Here is a 13,685-nt window from a genome sequence, read left to right as displayed (position 1 = left end):
TTCTGCCCTGAAAATAGATGGTGACATTTTATATAAGGATTGGCATTCAGAGAATTGAGAAACAATGTTCTTTAAAGATTTTGTGGTATCCAAATAGAAAGTGGTATTTTGGATTCCGTTTGGATTTTCACCCTGTATTGTGTCCCTAGAATGAATAGCTGATCCTTATTGTTTTATTTTGCTGACTAGTTAGTACCTAGCTCATTCACAATGCTTGTCAATGTGATTTGTCACAGATCAGATCTGGAGCACAGAGTTAGTTTGGTTCTTCCATAGCAAATCTATTGACCACAGCAAATTCTCTGTTATCTAATCTCAGTTCTGTTCTCTTGTGATCTTCATAATATAACACTACACCTCTGCTTTTCCTACTTCAATATTATGTCTCTGTTGTGAATGGGGCTAAGCAGACTTAACACTGAATTTCCAATCCTGAATTCAGTGAAGAAAGGTCAAAAATAGGTATGGTTTCTCGTTATAAGTTTCTTTAAATTATTTCTGTTCTATTACAGGTAGAAAGCCTAAGGGAATAGATTTACCTTTTCTTAGTGCCACCCTACCTGCTCTTCAGAATTGCATTTCCCTGTATCGGAATTGAACTCATCTTGAAGAAGGCAATATTTATGGCTCATAAGGAAGGAAAAAGTAACAGTGTTGTTGTTAAATTAATGACACAGCATGCTGAAATTCCCGCTGTAAGATGCACACCTTTGGAGGCACTCAGAACCATTTCTTATGCTTTTAAGGCATTGTCCTCCCAGGCTAATAAAAATATGAAAAAGTTCAAATTTTATGTACACCTCTTTCTTTCCCCTCATCTCCTGCAGCAGGGATGAAGATTCTTAAATTAAGATTCTTATTAAGATTCTTAAATCTTATCAAGGGGCATTTTCTTCTATCAGGTTTTCCTGCATGCAGCAAACATTTCTGCTCTGTTTAGCCCAGGCCTAGGGAGAAATGGGAAGGTAAAGCCAACTACTGCTTGCCATCAAAGAAAATGGAAGTTTCTTCTAGACTTTGATGCATTGTAGTCAACTACCATTACAGTTGCTTTCTGCTGGCATGGCCAGTCTCCATTCTGTTACTAACCCAGGGTTGGATGTGAAAGTGGGAGAGAAAGGCCATCATAAAAACAGCTTTTAAGTTTCCATCATTCAAGAAAATTGGAAGAAAGGAAAGTGGCAGACAAGACCAATGTCTCAGAATAGCCAGATGATTTTTTTTTTTAAAAAAAAGTCATTCTGTAGATAACACAAGAGAAAAATATCCCAAGCAATTAACCCATGAAGGAGTTTGGTTTGAGCTGTTTAAATATCAGATTGATTAAAAGAAAATGTTTAGTAAATAAATGGGAGATATATGTCAATCAGTAAGTACCGTAGTTGGATTAGCTTTTCAGTACAGTAGTTGCTCTTTTTGCGGAATTTGGAATGACAAATCTGTATTACTTGCCCTGTTTTGTTCAGATTTTCCTCTTCATATTCAGGAATAGCCACCATCACATTCAAGAGAATAACAAGGTTATTTTTGAGAAAAAACAATATTAAGATACCTTCTGGTCCTTTTTTTCCCCTCATAGATTTATTCATAGTTATTTGAAATTTAGAAAATAGATGTTTAGACTATTAATATATTAATGACCATGGACCAATGTATGCGAAAAATCAATAATATATTTGCATGTATTGTGATGCCTCCGATTTGGTACCACTCAAAACTGTAGCATGTTGTACAAAGCAAGTCACTGATGACTTTCCACTGATGACAGTGGAAAATTAACATTTGAAACACCCTCCTGAGACTTTTTAGATTGTAATTCCAATGGCAGGTAGAGTTGGCTTTTTTCAATCTCTAAAGGAATTTGGTATCGCCACTGAAACATTGATTTGGACCCATTCTTTCAATTTTCAGTCATTATTACAGTGTCCCTGGCTAAGAAAGCTAGTTGAAGTATTTTAGAAAGATACTTAAAAATTGCATCACATGCCTCTAAATAGATGGGTGAAATGGGATCTTCTGGAATGCTGTTGTGCTTTTTTTTTTTAGACAGCAGGATGAACATTTAGTGAAAGACAATTTGCCCATATAAAAAATGGGATGAAATGGTTGCGCTTCAAGTATTTTGATGGAACTTTCTATACACCATGCATATTTACAACATTTATCCATTGAAAAGCTGTAGCTTCTTTCAAAGAACCTTGGAATTAATAGTTTGGTGACAACATTTCATTACAGATTTTTAACTTCCTGTTCAGAAGCATAGTTTTCAGAGCCACCTGAAGAGAAGTATCTATTGGGATAATTTAGGAGTATAGTTATGAACGTTAATACCAGTGCTTATGTAGATAATGTGGATAAGGTTATGTGAATAGTGTAAATAAATAAATTTTATGCAATCCAATACCTTGAATTTTTTTCTGTCCACCAGTAAGATATTCTTTGCTTTGCTAAAGCATAGCAAATAATTATTATGGGTGTTATTTCTGCTAAAAGCAGCTGGAAAAATAGCTAAATCTATTGAGATAAGCCCAAAGATGCAGATATGATTTTTGTTGGCCCTATCATTTATCAAAATGGATTTTAAACTTCAAAGACATAGGATTCACAGGAAGGGAAAGGAAGAGCTATGTGAAGCTTTAGGTGGATTTAATCATTAGATTTAATCATGGATTTAATCATTCTTTGAATTGTAGGATTTGGTACAGTATCAGTTGCTTTGGGATCTGTTCTAGAGTCCCATGGGCTTTTGTGCAAAGTTAAATTGAATTGATGATTCAGATTGAACTGACCACTTGAAACAAATCATGGATAACTTGCACAATGCTCTCAAATCATTCTCGGCAACTTGATGGGCATTTCCTTTCAAGTGTAGTCTTGCACACTATATATTGTACCAGGAGGTGGCACTACCATATGGCATCTAACGTTGCCAATGCGGTGTGAATTTTCTTGATTACAGTTTCTATAACTGTCATTTGTTTTTTATCTAGGTATGACAACAAAAAAGTTTGTAACCCAAAATGGAGGTGAAACATCTTCAAAGATGCCTTAGCAGTTTGCCACTATGATTTCCTGAAGAACAAGGCAGGGAAATAAAAACTATTAAAAAAGAGTGGTATATCCTTGCTAGTTTGATATTTTCCAATGCAGAAATCTTGTAGGTTTCCATTTCTGAGACAATGAAGTTTTCTGATTATGTTTAATCAGTATTAATCAGTATACTCATAGTATTTAATTTCTTTTCTTTCTTTCTTTCTTTTTTTTTTGGATGGTGGGTGGTGTCTTTTCAACCCTCTGACTAGACAAGTGCTGAAATGCATTCTCTACTCATGTGCCATGATTTGCTCGCTAAATCTGTTGATGGACAATACACAATAATTTTTCATCAAGTTTACATATTACACTGAGCCGAGGTTGGATGGCCTGCGGACCTTGGGCTTCTTAGCATCGTGAAATGCTAAGGAGCCCAAGTGGTGTTTTTAGCGTACCGTTAAAATTGGGTAGCAAATGGCCAAATTTCAGAGTGATTCTTTGGCTTATTTTTCTTGATTGGGAGAGATTTAAGAATAGGAATGGTAGTGGTTGCTTTCCAAGGTTCTCTGGTCATTAAATAGACATCTTAGGCCAGGGGTGTCCAAACTTGGGAACTTTAAGACTTGTGGACTTCAAGTCCCAGAATTCCCCAGCCAGCCATGCATGGCTGGCTGGGGAATTCTGGGACTTGAAGTCCACAAGTCTTAAAGTTCCCAAGTTTGGACACCCCTGTCTTAGGCCAGAAGAAACCAAAATATTTCAACCTCTAACCTGAATTGTGGTTCTGAACTTTTAGAAGTTGTCACCTCTGCACTAAGCTTTTAATATCATTTTTATGCTAAAATGCAGGTGCCAGTTACGATGTTTTAAAATGGTTTGTTTCAGTCCTGTTCATGTCAGTGCAGAAACATGTTCTATTACAGTTTCCTGAATATTTAGATGAATGGGATTATAACTAGAGTCTTTAGAGAGTTTGCACTTGTGAGGTAAAAATCCACTTTGTGAATTTTAATAGAACATTTTTTACAGATTTAACAATAAGAAAGTATCAGGTGTAAAACTTTGGCATTTTTTTTACAACTGGTACACATCATACTTAACCAGCAAACTCCAGGCTTGGCAATCTTTGAACCAAACAGATGCTGTTTACAAATGATTCTGCTTATTACCTTTTTTTTTTCAAAGAAATGTTTATGGAAGGTGGTTTGAATCAATTACATTACTTTTTTTTTTTAATTGATAAAGGAACGTAGGTCTTTGTTATGCTATACAATGATCTTTTGAACCTAAAACATATAAGATTAAATCTAGGGCAGGGAAGACCATCTTCAATGTTTGAGTACTTGGTAGTAGTAGCCGTGCCTATGTAGTAGCAATAACTTTGGTTGCTGAATGAGCAAGTGAAAATTGTTGCAGTCAAAAACTTAGCAAGATGAAATTATAACCCATCACAATTAGCAAAACCTGAACCCTATTCTCATTTACTACTCCTAGGCAGTAAACATTATTTCCACTTAAGTGTTCATAGGAGCCATCATCATGCTTAAATGTGTCCGTTGCTTTTGAAATAGGGCAGATAAAAACTGTATTCATTTCTGAAACTAATTTGCATGAGAAGCTATTTTTCATTGCCTTTCTCTAAATTAGCTAAATTTGCAGTATATCCCTGATATCAGAGCAGTTTGTTTTACTCATATGTGTATTTCCAAATGTTTTAGACTTAACACAGGCTATAGGTATAAACAAATTCGGATAATGTATTCATTTTCATTATCCAAAATAATTGTTTTTCAGATATATTAGCTTGGGAGGATAGATTTGGCCAGCCATCAGCTCTCCTCCAAGATGGATTTTTATAACAAAATAAAATAAAATGGCATTGCCTATCTGGTATTTTTATTCTGTACCCTTTTACTAAACACTTTCTAATTTTTTACAATAAAATATGTCTTTTGCCAGCGGTAATGGCTTTGAGTTTCATAATACTTTATTGCTGATTTTTGGCAAACTACATATAAAAACCTAATTCTACTGTAAGCCCTCTGTATTAATAATAGCAATGAGTCTTTAATCATTGTGAACACCATTATATGGCTTTTTGTCCCATGCAATTCTATCATTAAAATACTGTGGCTGAAGAGGTAAATGCTTGTTAAGATTCAAGGGAAACTTTGTTGGTTGAGGTATGTCTCCTGTGTGTTAATGTCAATGGAGTTGCACTGATTTACCCCAGCTAAAGATCTATCCTTTAAATGTTGAAAGTATTTGCTATAAAAATTGTTTTATGTATAAACATTTCCATAAACTTTGTATTTTCTTCCTATTTTAGCAAATTTGTATTATGCACTTGAAAAGCTTTGTCTCATCTCATGTAAAATAAACTGTACAGTCCATTAAATTAAGTCCTGAATTGTTTTTTTTTTTTTACTTACAAACACTCTTTCCACAACATATTTTACAATGTCGCACCTTAACAGTAACATAGTTGGATGGAACCTTATTGAAACTGATATCTTAGAGAGGTAATTGCAATACTACTTTTATTGACCATTTGTAGGGATGATGGTAAAGCACAAAGGGAGCCAATTTACCAATTTACATTAGTGCAAAACAAAGTATTTAGATTTCAATGACAGAGTCTTATCTACTCACTGTGGTTGACTTATAAAATTCTTTTATAGGATAATTTTTTGTGATCTATATAGAAGCAAATGATGTTACTGACCCTGATCAGGCCTCAGACTGGTCATCTAGTTTGTCTTCTCATTTCCCAGTTGCCTTCATAATACTGGTTTATGATGCAATTTATTTTATTTCTTAAATATGCCCTGCTCTTTCTGCAGGACTTCTAGGCAGTGTATATGAGCATCCTCTTCCATATACCCTAGGCACAAGCCACCATAATAGTAATGGTGGCAAGGCATGATTACTTCTCCATTTCTATTGCATCAGTAGAATGACATTGTATTATAAATGACCTGTACCTCTTTGGGGAAAGTGGTCTGGAAGACCTTCCTTTAGGTTGCTATGACACACTTGCTAAATGTTTCACTAATGAAAACATTCACAATCGTTCAGATCTTGATTTCACATGGGCAGTATCAAAAGGAGTAATTAGGACTCCTGCTTATAGAAACTGATTAAATGGAGTTTTCTGCAGCACAATCTTGACCATCTGTAATCATTACCCCATTTGACTCCTTCAGGCAGCTGTGGCTGGGAGGGTTCAGGAAAGGATTCCTTTTTGAGAGAGGAATGGTGAAGAAGACAGTGGTGGTTAGCCTCTACTTAAGGAGGACATTTTTCTATCCAGTATTAATAAGACAACTCCCTCTCACCCAGTCCACACAGTGGTGTTGGATATCATCAACAAGGGTACTTTTCTTGAAAACCTTCAAGGATAGGAGGTTATGGGCCACTATTTTTCAATACTTCTGCTCTTTCCTAAGTGGGCTGCTCTAGGTGGTTTTAGTGGAGAAAGAATGGTTGAGTTTATTGTCACTCCACTACAGGGTGCTACAAAGCACAGTATTGTTTCACATATTATTTAACATTTATATAAGTCTAACAGAGAGCTCATTCATTGGTTTGGAGTATAGCATCTATACTCCAAACCAATGAATGAGCTCTCTGTTAGACTTATATAAATGTTTCATCTTGTACTATTCAAAAAATGTGGATGTTGTGGCCTCACCAGTAAAGAATCTGGATGTGATAAAATAATAGACTGTAACCGAATCACCATAAGTCAGAGTGGTGTCAGCAGATTCTCTGGTAGTCCCTAAATTAACTCTGGGTGACATTGTATTCCCCTTGAAGGATTAAGTCCTTCAAGGGGAATACAATTTAGGACTCCTACTTACCCGTATGGTTACTGGTGTTCCAACTGTAGATTATTATTATAATTTTAATTAGGAAACTTCAGCAAGTGTCTCTTCCTGTTACTCAGAATCAAAACACTCCAGTGCTCTCAATTTGAGATGGCTGTTCTTGAAGAATACAGGTCAACTTAAAAACAGCAATTGAGATCAGAATTTCCATCGCTAAAAGATACAGTCATAAAGTTGAACTCAGAAGCTTCAACTCAGGCAACTTGTTGCGGTTCATATTGAGAGCTGCATACTGATACTACACTAATTTTATAGGAGTTGCTGGAGTTTTGTGTTTTGCGTTTATATTCAAAACACTAATCATTATTATAATTTAAAAAGCCCTATGTAGCAAGGTACTACAGGTTTGTCTCCTCTAGAGATACACTTTTCTTCAAAGCACTTCTTAGTTTAACTTACAGCACACTTCACCCCAAAGACTTAGAGATGCCATAAGGTTCTGTGCATGAATTGGGTAATATGAACCAACTTTACACAAATACTACAAGCAAAGCATTCAATTTAGGATTGCTGGACTACAGTCTTACTGTGCAGCAATTGCTTTTTCCTCGATACACAAAATATGACTTAGTTTTATTTATTAATGGGATGTTTTGGAATAGTGTCGTATGACACGGATTCTCTTTGTAATTTACACCATTTCCCCCCCTCTGGGCAGGTAGGCTGTTACCTGCAAAAACATATGCTACAGCATAGTTAATCTATTTTCAAGTTGTTTTGGAATAACTTGGAGAACACTGGCATGGTTTGCCTTAGGGGAAGTTGTCAGGATACATTTTCCTGAGGTCTTATCTTGCAGGCAGGTTCTCTCTAAAGTCATAAATCTTAAAGTGGGGAGACATTGGTATGTGCTGCAATCATTTTGCTCTCTACAGTCCTCATGGTCTCAGCCAGTGGTGAGATTCGAATAATTTAACAACCGGTTCTCTGCCCTAATGATTTCTTCCAACAACCAGTTCACCAAACTGCTCAGAAAGTTATCAACCAGTTCTCCTGAAGTGGTGCGAACTGCCTGGATCCCACCACGGGTCTCAGCAAAAGTAAACATTTGAGGGATAAAACTTTAAAACAACATACTTGGCTTAACCCTGCTTGGAGCCCAGCAATTAGTGATAGAATAAACACATATAGATAGTGCTCAAGGTACAACTGTTCATTTAATACCCATTTGAAGTTACAGCGGTGCTAAAAAGAGTGACTTGCAACTGGTCCTTGCACTTACGATCATAATAGCATCCCCAAGGTCACATGATCAATAGCACTTAGCAATAGCACTTAGACGTATGCACCGCTTCATGGTGCTTTACAGCCCTCTCAAAGCGGTTTACAGAGTCAGCGTATTGCCCCCAATAATCTGAATCCTCATTTTATCGATCCCGAAAGGATGGAAGGCTGAGTCAACGTTGAACCAGTCAGGATCAAGCTCCAGTGGGCAGAGTTAGCCTGCAATACTGCATTCTAACTACTGTCTCACCAGGGCTCCAGGTGTAGCAATCAGCATGCATTTACAATAGTAGCGGTATCCCTGCATCACACAATTGCCACTTATCACTTTCCCAGGAAGCTTCTGACAAGCAGAGTCAACAGGGAAAGCTGGGTTCACTTAACGACCATGCTGCCATGTGGGAAAGGGGGTGCAAGAAGCCACAGAGCCTCAGCAACGTACTATGTGTAGCCAGAATGGTGAGCCCAGCAGAGGAGAGGCAGACAAAGATGATGAAAATAGGTTGTTGGGGGGGGGGGAGGGTTGGGGGGGAGGGGCTGTTATAAATGTTGCTGGCTTGAACTTTTATCACATGATCAGAGGGCACTGTAATGGTTAAAATTTCAAAGACTAGTGGCAAGCCCATAATTAACTGGACAGTCACTGAACAAAGGGACATTAAGTGAGGAGTAACCTGTGAGCTCACCAGGGATGCGGTGGCTCAAGGGATGCAGTGGGTCAGTGGCTAAGATGCTGAGCATGTCGATCAGAAGGTTGGCAGTTCAATGGTTCAAATCCCTAGCGCCATGTAACAAAGTGAGCTCCCATTACTTGTCCCAGCTTCTGGCAACCTAGCAGTTCGAAACCATGTAAAAATGACAGTAGAAAAATAGGGACCACTTTGGTGGGAAGGTAACAGCGCTCCATGCGCCTCGGCATTTAGTCATGCCAGCCACATGACCATGGAGAAATCTTCGGACAGCACTGGCTCTTTAGCTTTGAAATGGAGATGAACACTGCCCCCTAGAGCCGGGAACGACTAGCACGCATGTTGAGGGGGAACCTTTACCTTACCTATGAACACCTTTTAAAAGTAAAAACTCTGAAAATACAATTGACAGCTGTAAAATGCAAAACAGAACCCAATTCCAGTTATTTCCCTTTGCTAGATGCTACCCATTATCTTCAAAGTTTGCCTCCCTTCAAATGAAATGCAGAATTAAAATGTGGCCCCTTCTGAAATAAAGCAAGTCATCACTAATATGATAATAAATACATCTGAATTGTGGTCTGCAGGATTAGAGGTGACCTAATGTCACTTCTATAAATGGCCCCTGAATGAATGGCAGAGACATGCATTTCTACTTCCTCCAAGCTATTCATTATGCCCTTCAAGTGTGTAATAAAGATTTGGTTGGCTGGAGGACCATAGAAGGTCCTCTCTGCTTAGTTCAGGAATCCAAATTAAAGTGTGCTGCAGAGGAGAGGCAGACAAAGATGATGAAAATCTGGTTATCACCTTTAAGAAACGCATGGCTCCAGAAATGCTTCCTCCAGGACTCTTCTCTCCAAAATGAATTTGCTTATCCTGTAATAATTGGAAGACACCTTTTGAAGTGTCCTATTTCTAAAGAAATTCCATTTACAGATATTTTTCAAGAAGGTTTTTGTAGTGGAGATATCCCTCCTATGGAAAAGCTTGCCCTTACGTACAAGAACCATCTCCCAACTGAATTTCTGAAAAAAAATGGGAGAATCTAATACTTCAAGGTTGTTAGGTTTTCATTTATGGCCAACCTGTAGCCATTATCTATCCACTGCAGAAGAATGAAGGCGTCTTCTGCATGTTTTCAACCAATTCGGTCCTGAGCTTTCTTTTGTCAATTGGGCTCGCAATACTTGCTGACGTCATCAATCCATCTTGTTTTATGTCTCTTTCATGGACAGTTTTTATCAAGTGGAATCTGTTCTATGGCTGCCTTGGTCCACCTGTCATCAGTTCTTCTTGCTCTGTGACCAGCCCATTTCCATTTCAATTATTTTACTCTCTTGCTGATATCGTATACTTTCGTTTGTTCTCTAATCCATGTGCAGGTCTTTCTATCTTGTCTTATGATGCCAAGCATGTACCTTTCCGTGGCTCTTTGCACGAATAGTAGCTTTTGTATTGATTGTGAGGTTAGTATCCATGTTTCACTGGCATATGTTAGAGCAGATAGCACACACCGATTGAAAGCTTTTCTTTTCAGGCATAGGGGGATATATCTCTTTAATATACATGTATTGAAAGTAGTGAAATATTAAGATTATATACATACATACATATACTGTATATAGTCACTATTTTAATATTTTTAAGTTCCATATCTGTTGCACTCTGCTCACAACAGTTATGGAGGATAGCGGCAGGCAAGTATCAGAAATGAATGAAATTGGATTTTTTTTCCTGCTCATTGTTCCTTTCAGGGTTTTGTTCAGCATACAAAGGATAATTCTAGTCATCAACCTCTGCCTCAACGCAGACAAACAGCAATGTATTTCTTTCCCATTTCCCATTCCTCTTTTTGTTTAGAAATGGAAAATGGAAGATTCTCCAGCTATTGCTAAGCTACATCTACTAACTTGCCTCATCATGGATCATGTTGGCCAGACCTGCTGAGAAAGGTGGCTTAGGAACATCCATAAATTTCTTTAAAAAGAATTGCATGACAACCCAGCAGTTATGCTTGGAATCCCAAGGAGGGGAGAAGCCTTGTGGAATGTGGCAGCTGTTCTCCTTCCAGAATTCAGTAAAAGAAATTGGGGAGCGGGGAGAGGAAGCTAACCTGGCCTTTCTCTCAATCTTCCTCTTCCCTCCTCCCCCCCCCCCTTGTTATGCCTTCCTGGGGATAAACAAGGATTCCAAACGGCTATTATCATGCTCCTGGGCATGAACAAGGATTTCCAATGTTATTATTTCAAATACTCAAAACAAATGGTTCAGACATGTCTGCATTTGGGGAGATGTGTTGGGGGAGGGATTGTATTCCCCTTTCCAAACCTGGAAATTGCTGGTGTTCAGGATGATATATCAATTGGTCCCCTCACTGTGCATTTCTTATGCGATGGCCATTTTGTTTATTTCAATACCTTATGCATTTGGGAGCCAGTGACCCACACATCACATAAATTCTGGTTGACAGCAAAGGAGGGAGAACTCATTTTTCAGAAGGCAGTGATTCATGGGGTGAATTTTACTAGATTATATTGCTAGGAAGATGAGGGCTCTCCTCTTGATGCACAAGGTCAAACACAGCTTTTTGAAAGGCACAGCTAGATAACTGGTGACAGAAATGCTTTGTCCCCAAGCTTGAATCTATTAGTACAGTTATATGATGATCATAGACATTATTTAAGGATTGGATTTCAGAAAAAGTATTGCTTTGTTCTAGCTTTCATCAAGTCTGTTGTAGAATTTAGCCTGGCTTAAATTCAAATGACTTCTTGATGAATCTTCTGAAGCTTGAGGAAAGGAATGGAGGTTTGAGACGAAATGCCAAATAGAAGATAATTCAATTTAGCAGCCTTCCCACTCCTATTTTAATTTCCTATATCTGTGCAAAGACAGATCTCTCTAGTTATCTGGTAACAAAAGAAAATGGGAGAGAAGCACTGGAACAAGTATTGATATTTAACAGACAACATTGCATAATGACAAATCAGGGATTATGAGAATTATAACCCATGAATTTTTTTTTAATTCATTAAAGAAGCAAGTTTCTGTAGCCCTCATTCTCTTAGAGACAGATTTGGGAAGTCTGACATATTTTAACCTTCAAAGTTTGTTAGCTCTTATGAAATGCCTCAAATTGCTTTTTATTTTTAACATTAAAGATATATAGAAGTCTATTGTTGAAAGGATTAGCTTGTTTCTAAAAGCTTGCTTGGGCTTAGTGTACCACAGGGTGTCAGTTGAATTATGTAAAAGCCATCTTATAACTAATGTAAAAGAAAAAACAATGGAATAGAAAGGGGGACCGGGCCAAAGAGGAAAGATGGCAAATATGTCAGAACTCGAAACTTAAAGTTAGATGGACAAAGTATTGAAAAGTTAGTCTCCGCTATTTATTTTGAGTACATAAACCATTCTCCCTCCCTAAATGCATTATTAGAAATATCATACATTTCTCCTTTCAAAATAGCAAAAATCATTTTTATTTGCAATTGAAACCTGAGGTAACTCCTACATTCCTGAAATCAGCTCTTTGAAAATGTTTACAGCAAACCTACAGTGGATTTTGCTCATGATTTTTCTGGCTACAATAAAAATAAAGAAATTATGTAAATGCAAGTAATCGTATAGGTCATTGACTACATTGTTCCAAACTACATTGTTTGTCTTAACATTGCAAACCAAATCTACCTTCTTTGATATAATTTGGATTTTTTTGGGGGGGTGGGGTTGGTTGGTTGATTTGTTTACAGCATGTCTGTCTGGCTCTAGAGATATTACTTTTCTTGCCTCAAAAATGTATTTCTGAAAGGAAGCCAATATTTAGTATTTTTAGTGGTGACCTTAAAAGTTCATGTTTAACTTCTTGTAATGAAATATCTGAAGTGCCAAAAGTATAGTAAAGGTCATCTGATTCACCTGAAACAACTTCAATTAGAACATTTTGGTTCCCTTTCTAAGCTACTCAAGGTAGTCCTATTTAATGTGGCAATGATTACTTGTGTCAAAAAGATGTAAAAATGGTCTTTTCTTACAGCATTGTGTTTTCACTGGCTATGATCAGATATTTTATTTTATTTGCCACATAATAAGATCATGATTACCATGCACAGAAACTTGATAAGCGCAACCGTTACTGGAATATATAAGGAGCTATTTGATTATGGAAATCCTGCGTGCTGCTGGAAGGCATTTAAGAATATTTTTGCACATAGTTCACTCATGATCTTAATTATTTGTTTTCAGTTCTAAATGTTCTTAAAAGCTGAAAGTATGTTTGTTACTCATGCAGGTTTCTCCTTTGTTAATTGCAGCATAACTGCTCCTGATGACATTCTGTATTGGGTTTTTTTTGGGGGGGGGGGCTTTCCTTCTATTTTGCAATTCAATGGAATGTATATTAAAAGACTTTCAAATCCCAAATCTTTAGCTTTCAGGCAACATATTTTCTGTGACTTCCTGAAGCTGAAGATAGATGATCTACTTAGATGATCAGAGGTAAGATGGCCTTAGATTAAAAAAACCTCTTTCACTAGGCATTTACAGTATTTGCTTTCTTTTAAAGACCTCTTAGCTTCTTGCAATCTCCTCATTATGTGAAGCAAATCCTGTGGATTATTTCTGCAAGTACAGGTAGTCCTTGATTTATTTCTGCAAGTACAGGTAGTCCTTGATTTCTGCAAGTACAGGTAGTCCTTGATTTATTTCTGCAAGTACAGGTAGTCCTTGATTTCTGCAAGTACAGGTAGTCCTTGATTTATTTCTGCAAGTACAGGTAGTCCTTGATTTCTGCAAGTACAGGTAGTCCTTGATTTTAATTTTGAGCCCAAAATTTTTGTTGTTAAGT

The sequence above is a fragment of the Natrix helvetica genome, assembly GCF_964273705.1.
Source record: "Natrix helvetica genome assembly, chromosome: 1".
NCBI lineage: Eukaryota > Metazoa > Chordata > Lepidosauria > Squamata > Natricidae > Natrix > Natrix helvetica.
Note: the sequence above shows the minus strand (reverse complement) of the source record.